The 14,561-nt window shown below is 48.5% G+C and overlaps 1 long non-coding RNA gene across 1 annotated transcript in view; it reads left to right on the top strand.

The window, feature by feature from the left end:
* Window positions 1-4,521: 4,521 nt before the first annotated feature.
* Window positions 4,522-14,561, top strand: part of LOC117203503 (uncharacterized) — a 56,159-nt gene continuing 46,119 nt past the window's right edge. Inside the window, exon 1 of the long non-coding RNA XR_004486284.2 lies at window positions 4,522-4,692. This is a non-coding gene — a long non-coding RNA (uncharacterized LOC117203503). The remainder of the gene's footprint in view (window positions 4,693-14,561) is intronic.

Below are 14,561 nucleotides of genomic sequence, written 5' to 3'. Positions count from 1 at the left end.
ATGCTAGCCCCTTTGCCTTCTTACTTCCTAATTAATGGCTCAATTCTCCTTGCTCTTTGCGGCTCAGATTCCACCAGGAGTTAGTTTGCTTCACTTTGCTTTGTTTTCTCTAACAAGGGAGCCAGACTTGGGCTAGAAAAAGCACCTGAATCTTTTTACCTGATATGTCCTGGCTGTCTTTCTACCATACAGCTGATGAGGGGTGATGGTGGGGTGCTAATTAAATTGGGATAATCTAATTTTTGCGGATGAAAATGATATATCATTTTGCCCAAGAGATATCATTCTTAGGAGACCTCACTCTGCTTGCCTTGAAGAGGCAGGACACCTGCCAATTGCAGGTCAGAGCCACACAGAAAAAAAATGTGCAGGGAAATATTTCTTATTGGGAATATTTTCTCATTACCACAGAGGCAATGGTGCTCAGTGGTGGCTAAAACCAGACGGACATTAATATGGCTGCTTTGGGTAAAGAGAATCACTGAGGGGCTTCCCTGGTGGTCCAGTGATTAAGACTTTGCCTTCCAAAGCAGGGGGTGCAGGTTCTATCCCCGGTTGGGGAGCTAAGATCCCACATGCCTCACAGCCAAAAAACCAAAACATAAAACAGAAGCAATATTGTAACAAATTCAACAAAGACTTAAAAAAAAAAATGGTCCACATCAAAAAAATCTTTAAAAATAAAAAGAATCACTGATTTTTGCCCTTCCTAATCAGGGATGCCGCTTAAGAGGGCAGTAGGTTGCTTCATTATTATAATTTATTATCGCATCCACTTGGGGACTTCAACAGCACCTTGGCTCCCTAGCAGTTTGTTACTGTAGACAGGATCCATGCATTGATGGTACCATGTTCTTAGGAGCCACAGGCAGAGAAGGTGCCATTTGGGTATCTTCTTACAGCTGGAGAAGGAAAGCAATGGGTAGATGCAAGCCCTGGGACCAGGCTCTTGAGCGGTCTCTGGGTCTCTGATCACCCAGCAGGTGAGTCCAGGGCAAGGCTCTGAAACCAGCTCCAAAAAGGAAACAGAAAAATGGCTTCTTATTAGCTGACCAGGTGACCAGGGATAGCAGAGTGGTTTGGGGTCAGGCAGGCCAGGTGTGAATTTCAGGTCCTCTACTTACTAGCTATGTAAACTTGGGTGTATTAATTAATGTTTTTGCTTTCCATTTCTTTGGTTCAAAATGGGGATAACAATAGCCCCTCTCCCTTTCCCCATAAAGTTGTTGGAAGGATGAAATAAGGTAAATATGGGAAATGCTTTGCATATTGTCTGGCCCCAACTACTCCAGAGATGTGAGCTATTATTATTGAGTATATTACATTTTCTTTAAATCGCATTTGGCCACATCCTACTCATGTGTTATTAAGGAATTCCTTCTCTGAAGATACTGTTTCTCCTAAGAAAAATGTACATACAGATACCCCCCAAATTTTACAGATAATTTTAGAGAATTCAATAACCCTCTGAGTTCCAGACTGAAAAACATCGTGTGGCGTAACACAGGGCTTTACTTCTAAACATCCTAAAACATTCACAGTTTCACAAATAGAAATATTACCTCACATATGAGATTACCTTATATTCAACCATTTCCTCTGTACTTTAATCTCTCTATTTCCTTTTCAGTGGAAGACGTCAACTTGGTTAATTACCTTTAGAGCTTCAAATATCTTAATCAATAATTGGACTGTTCACAATTTGTGGGTTAAGAAGTGGAAATCTGTGCTGCAAAGTAGGCTTCAGTCCTCAAATGCACGCGCAGGGTAAAGTGTTTCTACCTTTGGGAAAACGTTGGAAATGAGAAATCCTTCCAAGTTGCTTGAATACCTGACATCCTTTTGGGGGAAAATATGGGGAATATTTTCTCAGTCTTCTGAGGTTAGATGCCCTGATTTCCTTAGAGGTCAATAGAATTCTGAGGGACACATTCTGCTGGAATTTGCCAGTTTCTGTTACTCAGTTTTCAAATATTTTATGAAAGACTCTTTCTGAATCATTGGTAATTTCAAATGCCACAGATTCTTCTAGTTGGTTTAATGAATCAAATAGGTCATGAAGAATGACTTTACTAACCAAAATGGCGCCTAAGTAGAGCAGTCCAAGTCTCCATATCAATTACCGAAGCTTTGTTTTATAGTGCTGCCAGATGTGGGGAGAAGTGCTGGATAAGAGTCTGAATAATAATTAATAATAATAACAACAGCAGCATTAATAGCAGCTGTTATTTACAGAGCATCTACTATTATAGCACTGGGCTAGGCACTGTGCTCATCAGTTCACATGCACTGTCTGGTTTAATCTTCACAACAATCCCATAAGACAGGGTTCACAGATGAGGAAAATGAGGTGCCAAGAAGAGCTTCTTTTTCAACTTCAGTGGCATCAAATCAAGAATATCCAAACTTTTCCAGAGAAAAAGCAAACCAAAGTCTTACGATTGCCTGCATTATGGATGGAATCGAGTGGAAAAGAAGTAGGAAGTTAGGAGAGATGGGGGAAGGAGGACTTGCTGAAAATTAAAGTTACCCACAAACGTGCTGCTGGGGAGGATTTCATCACAACTCGCCGTGGAGGAGGCCTTGAGGTGGTGGTGGCAGACTGAGGACCACTCCGGGTCTGTTGAAGTGGGGATTCTGAAGTGTGAATTAAACATAGCCTTCTCCCTTCTGCCCTCCAGATTCTGAATCCATTGAGAAGTAAAAAGGAGTTATATAGGGAGCAGAGCATCCACTTTCTAGATAGCCAAGCTGATTGGAGAGCATGATTAGACCATTGGAAAACATAGTGGTTTGACCCCATTCCTCCAAATCAAACCTGGGGTACTGGGCACAGGAAAGCAGCATGGAGCATTAGGCCTGGCCTTACACCTGTGAGTCTAGGAGACTGTAAGACGGGCATAAGGAGGGAACCTCAAGTGTGCCTTTAACCCATTAACCTTGCCCAACAGAGGACATGCACATCCAGGGACCAATGGATGTCAAACTCTAGTCATCTCAGCAACCAGATAATCACTCTCCCCACAGGAGGAGGGTTGAGAGGTTAAGAGTGGGAACAGAAGCATTATTCCAGAAGTCTGTCTTCTGGAGAATAGAATGGAGGAGGATTGAGAGGTTAAGAGAGGGACCAGAAGCATTATTCCAGAAGTCTGTCCTCTGGAGAATAGAATGGAGGTTCCCTCTCCTCTACAGAAATGTGAAGACAGGTTACTGAACCTCCTGCCTCAACCCTCATGTCACCCTGACGCCCAACAGGAACCTCTACCATAAAGCCCTATGTGCTCAATTTTCATTCGCTTTTCTCTAATGGATGCCACATATCGCAGGAATCCAAGATGTAGACTCAAATAGAAATAGATAAAACAATAACAGGAGCATAAAGAAACAAAGTGCTTCAGGCAGACTCTCCACCACCAATGAAAGAATAAACTGCTACTCATATGCTGCTCGGGTGTGGACGTATGAAAATTGTATGTAAAAACACATAAAGCATATAGTTGTAAGTCTATCGATGACGTGGACTATGGTGATGATTTGTAAGATACAACACCAGATGCATGATCCATGAAACAAACAGTCGATTATTATGAAGTTAACCTTATGGGAGTTCCCTTGTATGTTATTTGTCATTTTTCCCTTGCTGCTTTTAATATTTTTTCTTTGTCTTTAATTTTTGTTCATTTGATTACTATATGTCTTGGCATGTTCCTCCTTGGGTTTACCCTGCCTGGGACTCTCTGCACTTCCTGGACTTGGGTGACTATTTCCTTTCCCATGTTAAAGAAATTTTCAACTATAATCTCTTCAAATATTTTCTCAGGTCCTTTTTCTCACTCTTCTCCTACTGGGACCCCTGTAATGCAAATAATGGTACATTTAATGTTGTTCCAGAGGCCTCTTAGACTGTCTTCATTTCTTTTCATTCTTTTTTCTTTATTCTGTTCCATGTCAGTGATTTTCACCATTCTGTCTTCCAGGTCACTTATCCGTTCTTCTGCCTCAATTATTCTGCCATTGATTCCTTCTAGTGTATTTTTCATTTCAGTTATTGTATTGTTCATCTCTGTTTGTTTGTTCTTTAGTTCTTCTAGGTCTTTGTTAAACATTTCTTGCATCTTCTCAATCCTTACCTCCATTCTTGTTCCGAGATCCTGATTCATCTTCACTATCATGATTCTGAATTTTTTTTCCAGAAGGTTGCCTATCTCCACTTCACTTAGTTGTTTTTCTAGGGTTTTATCTTGTTCCTTCATCTGGGACATCTACCTCTGCCGTTTAATTTTTTCTAAATTTCTGTGATTTTGGTTTCCGTTCTGCAGGCTGCAAGATTGTAATTCTTGCTTCTGCTGTCTGCCCTCTTGTGAATGAGGCTATCTACGAGACTTGTGCAAGCTTCCTGATGGGAGGGACCGGTGGTGGGTGGAGGAAGGTCTTGTCCCTCTGGTGGGCAGGGCCATGCTCAGGAAAACCTGCTTGTCTGCTGATGGGTGGGGCTGTGTTCCCACCTTGTCGGTGGTTTAGCCTGAGGTGACCCAGCACTGGAGCTTACAGACTGTTTGGTGGGGCTAATGGCAGTCTCTGGGAGCGCTCACGCCAATGGGTACTTCCCAGAACTGCTGCTGCCAGTGTCCTTGTCCCCACAGTGAGCCCAGCCACCCCCTGCCTCCACAGTAGACCCTCCAATACCAGCAGGTAGGTCTAGCCCAGTCACTTATTGGGTCACTGCTTTTTTCCCCTGGGTCCTGGTGCACATGAGATTTTGTGTGTGCTCTCCAAGAGTGGAGTCTCTGTTTCCCCCAAGAGTGGAGTCTCTGTTTCCCCCAGTCCTGTGATCAAACCCCACTGACCTTCAAACTTAGATTCGCTGGGGACTCTTCCTCCCATTGCTGGACCCTCAGGCTGGGAAGCCTGATGTGGGGTCAGAATTTTCACTCCTGTGGGATACTTCTGTGATATAATTGTTTTCCAGTTTGTGGGTCGCCCACCCAGTGGGTATGGGATTTGAGCTTATCACAGTTGTACCCCTCCTACCGTCTCGCTGTGGCTTCCTCTTTATCTTTGCATATAGGGTATACTGTTTTGGTAGGTTCCAGCATTTTATTGTCAATGGTTGTTCAGCAGTTAGTTGTGATTTTGGTGTTTTCATAAGAAGGGGGCAAGCTCGTGTCCTTCTATTCAGCCATCTTGAGCTAATCTCCCACTAACATTTGACAGAGACGCAAAGGCAGACAGAGGAGTGGAATAGCTTTACAGGTGTAAAAAAAGGGGGAGGCTTCAGGTATGTCCTGATTGGAGGCTGTTGGCATGGGGAAGCTCCAGAGGGCTAACTAGAAATGCGGCAGCCTAGGTGACTGGTTAGGGGATGTATTTGGCTTTCTCTGGTTGGTCCTAAGTTGGAAGCTGTCAGTTATAAATCAAGTCCTGGCAGATTGTTACAGAAGTTATTGTTTAACTTCCTGGATTGTCACTGGAGATAGCAATCTGGCTTCCTCAAGTCTGACTTATACCAGGCTGGTTTCCTGGGTTGCTTATTGCAGATAAAGAGGTTGGTTTCCTGGGCAGGTTACTGTAGATTGTGGGTCAAAGTTCTTTTTTTTTTTTTTTTTTTTTTTTGCGGTACGCGGGCCTCTCACTGTTGTGGCCTCTCCCGTTGCGGAGCACAGGCTCCGGACGCGCAGGCTCTGGACTCAGCAGCCATGGCTCACGGGCCCAGCCGCTCCGTGGCCTGTGGGATCTTCCCAGACCGGGGCACAAACCCATGTCCCCTGCATTGGCAGGCGGACTCTCAACCACTGCGCCACCAGGAAATGTTGCACAACATTGTGAATGTACTAAATGCTACTGAACCGTATACTTCAAAAAGTTTAATTTCATATTATGTGAATTCTGCCTCAATTTTAAAAAGTGGGGGCATATAATTAAACCAAAATAAAACCTATAGTGAGCATCCTACGTCTTTCTAAGAGGATTCATTGCTGGGATTCAGACATGTCCAGGCCTGCCTAGAAATTATGAGCTGGGCTGCCTGAGGGACAGAGGTCCGCCTGAGAAAGGATCTGCTCCTACAGGAAGAGAAAAAGGCAAGCTTGATCCAGTAGGGCATGGGGGAGGGTGATTCAAAGAATTAAGTGTTTCCGGCCCTCACCTTTCCCTGATGTAACTGCATGTCCCCTGTATTCTAGGCCACCTGGGTTGCCCTTTCCTTTAGTATCAGGCCCCAGCTCTGTCTTGACAGTAGGATACACTCCCAAATAGTGCGAATAGCTCCAAGGGGTAGGGCCGCTAACACAGACTGCCAGGGTGCTCTCATCCCTTGTACCAAAGTTCTGCTCTGGTTTCTTCTCACACTGCCTCTGACCAATCTACTACCTCTCCACGCCACATTAGCTTCTTCCCAGCATATGTTCTTGTTGCTTGCTGGAGGCTTTTGTAATGATGGGATTGCTACCGGACGGGGAACCCCTTCCAGGGCCCGAGAGGGCTCCTGTCTAACACTCGGAAATGAATTGTCCGAGGAAACACACATACTGACAAAGCAAAAGACTTTATTGGGAAGGGGCACCAGGGCAGAGAGCAGCAGGGTAGGGGAACCCAGGGGAACTGCTCTGCCACATGGCTCACAGTCTCAGGTTTTAAGGTAATGGGGTTAGCTTTCTGGGTTGTCTCTGGCCAATCATCTTGCTTGTGCCCATATTTGGTCTGACTCGGGTCCTTCCTGGTGGTGCCCACATCTCTCAGCCGAGATGGATTCAAGTGTGAAGATTTCTGGGAGGTTGGCCAGACATATTATGGGCTGGTGTCTCCTCCCTACTTTTGCCCCTCCCGAATTCTTCCAGTTGGCTGTAGCTTGTCAGCTCCGTGTTCCTTATTGGGACTTCCTGTTGTGATATAACTCAGGGCAAGCAGTTATTATCCTGCCTGGCCAGGGTGGGCGGTTTCAGTCAATTACATCATTAAACAAGGAACCTGGCTGGGCACCAGGCATCACTTTCCCTAAAGTCCTGGGTCAAATCTACCCAGGCCAGTCTCATGGCAGAGGCCTCCTTCTGGCCCTGACCATCATCATGCAGCTGGAGCCTATTCCCTCAGTACAGAGGTCTATTTCCAATTTTCTCTCTCCTTGAAGTCTAGAAACATTTTCACTCCTCCCCCATCTCTTTTCTCCTGGACTGGCCCAGACAAAACCAAACGTCAGAGATCATCAAAGCCAGGATAAGCTACTAGTAAAAGCAGGACATTATTTCAGAGAGGGAAACATTACACAAACTTTAAAAAGAACTCAACCTAATTAGCAATCAGAGAAATACTAAATACAACCTGCACTTTATACACACCAGATTGACAAAAACGAGAAAGACTAACAATACCAGCTGTTGGCAAGGAAGTGGAGCACTCTGACTGTCAGAGTGAAATGCAGTAACGAGGGACAGTGTCCAGCAAGAGCACATGCTCAGTGTCACTGGCCTCACTAGCCCTGCGTCCTTTCACTTCATAAAGGCAGAACAAATCCTCTTTGCATCAACAGAAACATTCCAGACCAAGGTCTGGCCTCCCCTTCACGTAACCTCTCTGCCAAAGCAAAGTCTCCGTAGGATGGCTCCGCCCTCATCCCTTCAGGCGACTGGCACAAGAGGCAGGCCTGGGGTTCTTCCTGCCTCTGCTCCTCCTCGGGGCTCCCAGTGAGCCAGGCTGGGACCTGGGACCTGGGGCCCTTTGCTGCAGTGCTTTGCACCTGGACAACCGTCTCCTCAAGTAACAGAATACAAAGAAACTATAAGGGACTAAAAATAACGGCACACATGTGCAGCTGGGGCAAATTATGAACAATAAGATACAAAAAAGGCCAAAGTCCAACTGCCATTTCTGAGGTGCTGGGATTAAAAGCAGGGTATTACCCATGATCCCTGCACACAGCACCACCAAAGGGGTGAGCAGACCATCTAAGCCAGCTCTCCAGCGGACCCCCACCCCCCACCCCATTTAAGGAACCAGCTCATTCTTCCCCCACCACCCGGGGATCAAGCATGGGCACCTGTTACTTTGTTCTCTCTCCCTTGTGCTGAAGCATGAGTCCCAGTAAAGCCTTGCCTGAATTTCTCTTCTGGCCTCTTATCAATTTCTGTTGATTAAAGAGTCCAAGGACGCAGCGTTCCTACCCTGGGTCAGTGTCACAAAGGTGGATGAAAGGATTTCCAGCTCCTGCAGTGCCCTCCTTCCCCTGGGCCTTGCCGCTTTAGGGCTGGCATGCTTCGTGCCGGGGTCAGCAGCACCTTTGGCCCTGGGCACAGCAGGGTCACCAGCGAAAATGGAAAGATTTAGCGGGGCTCCAACATCAAAGGGGCGTCAGCACCAGTGTGGGAGGCAGGGGCCACTCATGCCCTGACACCGTGCCTGTGATGGCTTTCAAGTGGCCCTGGGCTAGGTCTCTGCAGGGAGCAGAGTGGGAGCACAGACATGCAGACGCCTTGGGTAGATGAGGGCATCCTCCTCGGCGCTCCAGGAAGCTGGAGTAAAGGCCCTTCCACAGAGAGAAATAAAGGCTAGGACCAGCTGGTGATGAAGGATGGTACATATTGGTTCTCCAATTTGATACCCTGCTGGCCTGGCTGGAAACCAACAACAAAATGCTAGTAAATCAGGTAATCCTCTGGAGCCAATTCTGTAGAATGCTTCTCAAAGGGAGGTCTTCAAACTATTAGCATCAGGACTTCCCTGGTGGTCCAGGGGTTGAGATTCTGCCCTTTCAATGCACGGGGCACGGGTTCAATCCCTGGCTGGGGACCTAAGATCCTGCCTGGCGCAGAGAAAAAAAAAAAACAAAACTATTCACATTAGCATCAGGTGCAAATTTGTTTAGATCTGGATGCTCAGGTCCTACCCTAGGCCTCCTGAATGAGAGCTGAGGAAACTACACTTTAAGGAATTCCTCAGGGGACTCATGTTTCCCCGCCATCAGGGGATTCAGGAGCCTCTCTGCGAAGACAGCTGAGCCTCGAGGACACCTGGGCTCCGCCTCCTCCTATTAGCTCAGCCTCTTCACTAATGATCAGGGAGCCCCACACATCCAAGGGACTCAAGGATTGTTCTCCAGGCGCATTCCATCTGCAGAACGCAAACTCCTCGTGCCAGAATTCCTTTAAGAGGCTTTGTTTTGTAGAATGTCTGAACAGTGTCCTTCAAGGAGATGTTCATATCCCTAATGGGTTGTCAACATCATTTTTTGCTTTAATTGTGATTTTGTGAAACATGAGATTTGGGACGCGTCTTAACACAGTTTAGTCTGTTATATCCCGAAAGCCGCTTGGGATTTGTTCCCTTAATGTACGTATCACATAAAGGGAGGAGGGGGCAGGGGGCTGTGTGCAGAGCTTCAGGTGCCTTCACCCCCTGCCCTCGCCTCACAGAGGTGGGCTCCAGGTCAGCTTGCCCTGAATTTTTTCGGGTTGCCTGAACTTTTTCCCATGGGTACGCTCTGTATCTTCTTCTTCCCTCATTTCCCCCCTCCAGCTTTTACTCTGGAGTCTGTAAAGGTAATAACGCCAAAGACAGACCAAAAGCAGGATTTTACACATTGACTTGAATCTCTTGTTACTCACAGTTTGGAATTGTTACTTAGTTACCAGAAGAGTCTGGCTTGGACTCCAAGAAAATTAGTTTGACGCTAAAAACTTAAAAATGCCAGATGTGCTCCAATGTTTAGACAGGCTTGGCAGATGAAAAGTTCCAGAACTGGAAAATGGTACAAGCATGAAACCCACTCAAAATTCACAGACCTCTGCATTTACGCATTTTCCCCTCTTTTTTCTCCTCCTGGTCAATTAATTGCGTATGGGTGGGCCGCAAATCCGTGCTCTGACAAACATTCCTTCACCTGCAACAAATGATTTATCGTGGCTTTTCCCAGAGGCAGTCTACATTTCTGTGAACTTAAAAAAGCAGTGGGGCTTCCCTGGTGGCGCAGTGGTTGAGAGTCCGCCTGCTGATGCAGGGGACACGGGTTTGTGCCCCGGTCCAGGAAGATCCCACATCCCGCAGAGCGGCTGGGCCCGTGAGCCATGGCCGCTGAGCCTGCGCATCCGGAGCCTGTGCTCCGCAACAGGAGAGGCCACAGCAGTGAGAGGTCCGTGTACCGCAAAAAAAAAAAAAAAAAGAAGCAGTGGTTCCTGCTCTAGAAAAGGAAGAAGGGGGAATCTCGATGGAGCCCCCCTATTATTTTTGATTTATAGAAAATCATAGATGAGAAAGCATTGCAATTTGTAAATATGTATGGTATGTCTCCCCTGCTAAACCTGTGTTATTAACACCACAGATCGAAGTCTGATCCAGTCCACCTGGGGTGGGACCCCTGAGGATTTGCATTTTTAACAAGTTCCCAAGTGGCGCTGATGCTGCTCATCTAGGGACCCCACTTTAAGAACCACTGGTCAGAGCAGCGATTCTCTCAGCCTTGCTGCACTTCAGGAGCACGGCGGGGTGGGGGTGGGGTTAAAAACCTGAATGCCTGGACCCACCTCAGAAGAGCAGTTGGTTGTGAAAGTCATGTCAGCGCTTTCAATCACTCTAGGGCTGTGTTTCCCCAATTTTGGCTGCACATCGATCACCTGAGGAGTTATATATTTTTTAAATTAATTAATTAATTTTTGGCTGTGTTGGGTCTTCGTTTCTGTGCAGGGGCTTTCTCTAGTTGCGGCAAGCGGGGGCCACTCTTCATCGCGGCGCGTGGGCCTCTCACTGTTGTGGTCTCTCTTGCTGCGGAGCACGGGCTCCAGACGCGCAGGCTCAGTAGTTGTGGCTCGCGGGCCCAGTTGCTCTGCGGCATGTGGGATACCTCCCAGACCGGGGCTCGAACTCGTGTCCCCTGCACTGGCAGGCAGATTCTCAGCCACTGCGCCACCAGGGAAGCCCACCTCGGGAGTTTTTAAAACCCTAGCGCCCAGGCTTCTGCTCACCTCAGGCCTATTCCCAGGCATTAGTGGTTTTCAAGTCTCCCCACGTGAGTCACACATGCAGCCTGCAGCATGGAGAGCTGCCGGAACGGAACGCAGGACCCTTATCACTGAACAGATGCCATGGCTCTGGGAGGGGCGCGTGCGCTTCAGAGTTAAACCCTAACCGCGTCAGGAGCAGTTTCTTTTTTCTGTCTTTTCTCCCCTGAAGTGGGTTTTGAATTAGAGGCTCTAAATCCGCTTATGTTAATGCTGGAGGGGTTCGATGGCATTTTAATGGTCACAGAAGCAAAGAGGATCACTACACTCTTTCGAGGTCAGGGAAGTTTCCACTTTGAACGAAAAAATGGGCTTGACTTCGCTATTACCTTCTTTGGGGAGTGGGAGCAGAGGCTGACCGTATCGCCTCATTGGGAAGGCGACGTTGGAGGGACACTGGGTGAGAGGTGAAGGAGCCTGTTGGTACGTTTGAACCAGCCCCACCCAATGTGGCTGCAGGCTGTGAGAGAGGAACAGAAGAAATGGAAGTAGGGAGGATGGTCTGGGGAGGCCTGCCCGGTGCTCAGGACAGCTGGGGCATGGGGGGGTCCAGGTGCCTCAGGACAAGTCAGGAGGGGACTAAATGGGGACTCAGGAGGCTTGGAAAACACCATTTGGCTTAAACCTGGCGCTGAATGTGACTTTTTTTGATGAGGGACCCAAAGAACACACTTTCCCTTCAAAGAAGGTGACTTAGACAAAGCCACTTTCTGGAGTTCTTAATCACACATGGGCCCTTAAACCAGAAAGGACCCCAAAGATCACCCAGTGTAGTTCTATCCAAACTATGTTTTGCTGAGCTCTGGGGATTCCCAATGGTTCTCTGAGGGGCCCAGAGATGGGAGGGGAGGGGAGAACCGTGGTAGAGCCCAGTAGTGGCCTGAGGGGGGGACCCTACCCCTCACCCATAGGCATAAGGTCTAGTTAGTACTGCACATGCTGTGCAGCATCAAGACAATAAAAGACAAGGCAGGGCACCTGCTCGCTCCCGCCAGCCACCCTCCTAAACACTTTCCACGTGTGAACTCATTCAGTCCTCACCAGCTCTGTGAAGTAGTTCTATCCCCCTCTTAACAGTGAGCAAAGGAGCCCAGCGAGGCCAGAGAAGTTGTCCAAGGTCACAGTCATAAGTGGCTCGGCTGAGACTCACATTGGACAGCCTGGCTGCAGAGCCCAGCCTCCAGCACTGGGCTGTCCCCCTCTGGCTCACTGCCGTGGGCATTCCTGAGTCTGCTTGGCCACACGAGGGAGGCTCAAGGCTTCCCCACCCACAGTTCAGCCAGTGTTCCTCCCAAGCCACTCCAAGGTGGCAAGACCCCTCCTCTTTATCTCCAAGAAGACACCTCTGTCTTTGCTCCTACAGATGAGTGGAGGGTGTACGTCTGCTTCCGTGTGGTGGGGTGGGCACCAGCTCCCTCACAGCCTGTCCTTCTCCAGGGCAGCCTGCCTCACAGGCCTCCTCCAGGCCAAGCCGGCAGAACCACTGTGGACAGGTGCTTCACTGAGGGCTGGGCAGGTCTCAGGGCGGACAGAGGCAGGGCAAAGGCTGCCCTCTCTCCAGCTCAGCTGTTGTCCTCTATTTTTCCCGAGAAGGTCCTTCCAACTCCGTCCCTCTGCAAAGAGAGGGCCTCTTGGGGTGTCACCTCCTTCCCTCCTTCCCTTTCTCCCCAGAAGAGGAACCCCCATTCACATCCTCAAGTTCTTACTCTGACGCTCGCTGCCCCACTTTATTTGCAGAAGTAAATGAGGAGACAGAGGTTCTGGCTGTGGATTCTGGTAACTTGCCCTGAGGCTGCTTTGGGCCCTTTGAGGTTTTTCTCTGAGGTTTTTTTTTTTTTTTTTTGGTACGTGGGCCTCTCACTGTTGTGGCCTCTCCCGCTGCGGAGCACAGGCTCCGGATGCGCAGGTTCAATGGCCATCGCTCACGGGCCCAGCCGCTCCGCAGCATGTGGGATCTTCCCGGACCGGGGCACGAACCCACGTCCCCTGCATCGGCAGGTGGACTCTCAACCACTGCGCTACCAGGGAAGGCCCTCTCTGAGCTTTGTTCAGGTGGAGGCTTGAGAGGGCACTGAGCCCACTTGGGTGAACCGGGACCCTTTCAGATCAGCCTCCTGATCTGAAAAGAGCCATCTGGGGGAGGGGAGGGGAGGGGAGGGGAGAGGAGGGGAGGGGAGGGGAGAGGAGGGGAGGGGAGGGGAGGGGAGAATAACTTTGCCAAGCAGAGGACTAGTTACTAGTTTCTGTGGGAAAGCATGCAGCTTTGGATCAAAGGAGGCTATTGATCCCTCAGCAGACCTCACACCTTGTGGAACCTTGTGGAACAACCTTTGTCCTCTAAGCTTGGCTGTGGGCCTCGCCACTGGGGTACCACCGTGATCATGCTCAGAAGCATTTGCCCTCCCTGCCGACCTGAGGCTGCGTGCCTCGTACGTGAAGCCACTCTCACTGTAAACGGCTCTTCATTCCAGGAGGAATGGTGCTGGATTCTACTCTTAAACTTGTAAACTATACACCAAGGCTCACCTGATTTAGGCGGGAGTTGCACATGCTCTTCACACCAACATAAGTTTGTTGGATCCATGTAACTTTTGGTTTCAAAAAAGGAGCCTGTGCATGGGGAAAAACATCTGAACCGTGATATTGAGTCTTTGTTCCTCATTTTAAATTTAAGAAAACCCATTCCAAGGAGAGGAGACACCTCTGGCATGGTTATCGAGCTCACCTTTTATGAAAGAAAACTAAGCCTCACATTAGGAAACAGTTTATGCAGAGAAAGAAGCGGCTGCGAATCTTTCTAGAATGATGAGAACAGTGCTGATCACAGACATTCCTTGTCCTCTCTGAGGGCCTCGCTCTGACAGGCTCTCTCTCCTTTCTTTTGGGATAGCTTGGATAGAAAGTGTGGCATTTCAAGCCTATATATAAAGCCAGACCCTTCAGGTTTCCATCATTCTCCCTGCTAGGCTGTTTTGAGGCCTGTGCCTAGATTCCACAAGGCAAAATCTGATTCTCTGGAATGTAGCCACTGTTCCCTTTTAGACTCTGGGGCAGTTTGTTTAAGATCAGGAGATGAGAAATAGACTGGATTTAGAGTTGCAGGCTATGCCTGTACGGGCACGATGATGTCATCCCTGGGGAGGGGCGCCAGGGGCGGGGGAAGGGACTCCCTCCACCACGGCCTCTGGTCACTGCCATTTAAAAGAGAAATTGTCCTTAACTTGGTTTCTTTCTTCCTCTAGCGATGTCCCTACATGGTAAATCCTTACCCCAGGAGCTGTGGGATTCAAGAGTGAAGTGGAGTGAGAGGCAAAAGAATTGTGCTTAAGAACTCAAACTGTTGCAGGAAAAAAATGGGGCACAAGAGGATGGTCACGTTCCAGGTTTCAGGGGAGCCCCTGGGATGGGCCGCCAAGTGAGGGTCCTTGGCTTCGCGTGGGAAGGAATTCAAGAGCGAGCTGAAGGAGAGTGAAAGCGTTACCGAGTCCAAGCCCGCTCTGCTCACCGCACGACGGGCCAATAAATCGGGAGATGAAGTGGTGAGGCAAGGAATGATGACTTTATTCGGAAAGCGGG

This window comes from Orcinus orca, chromosome 17, assembly GCF_937001465.1.
Source record: "Orcinus orca chromosome 17, mOrcOrc1.1, whole genome shotgun sequence".
In the NCBI taxonomy this organism is placed as follows: domain Eukaryota; kingdom Metazoa; phylum Chordata; class Mammalia; order Artiodactyla; family Delphinidae; genus Orcinus; species Orcinus orca.
This window is presented reverse-complemented; position numbering and strand designations above follow the sequence as displayed.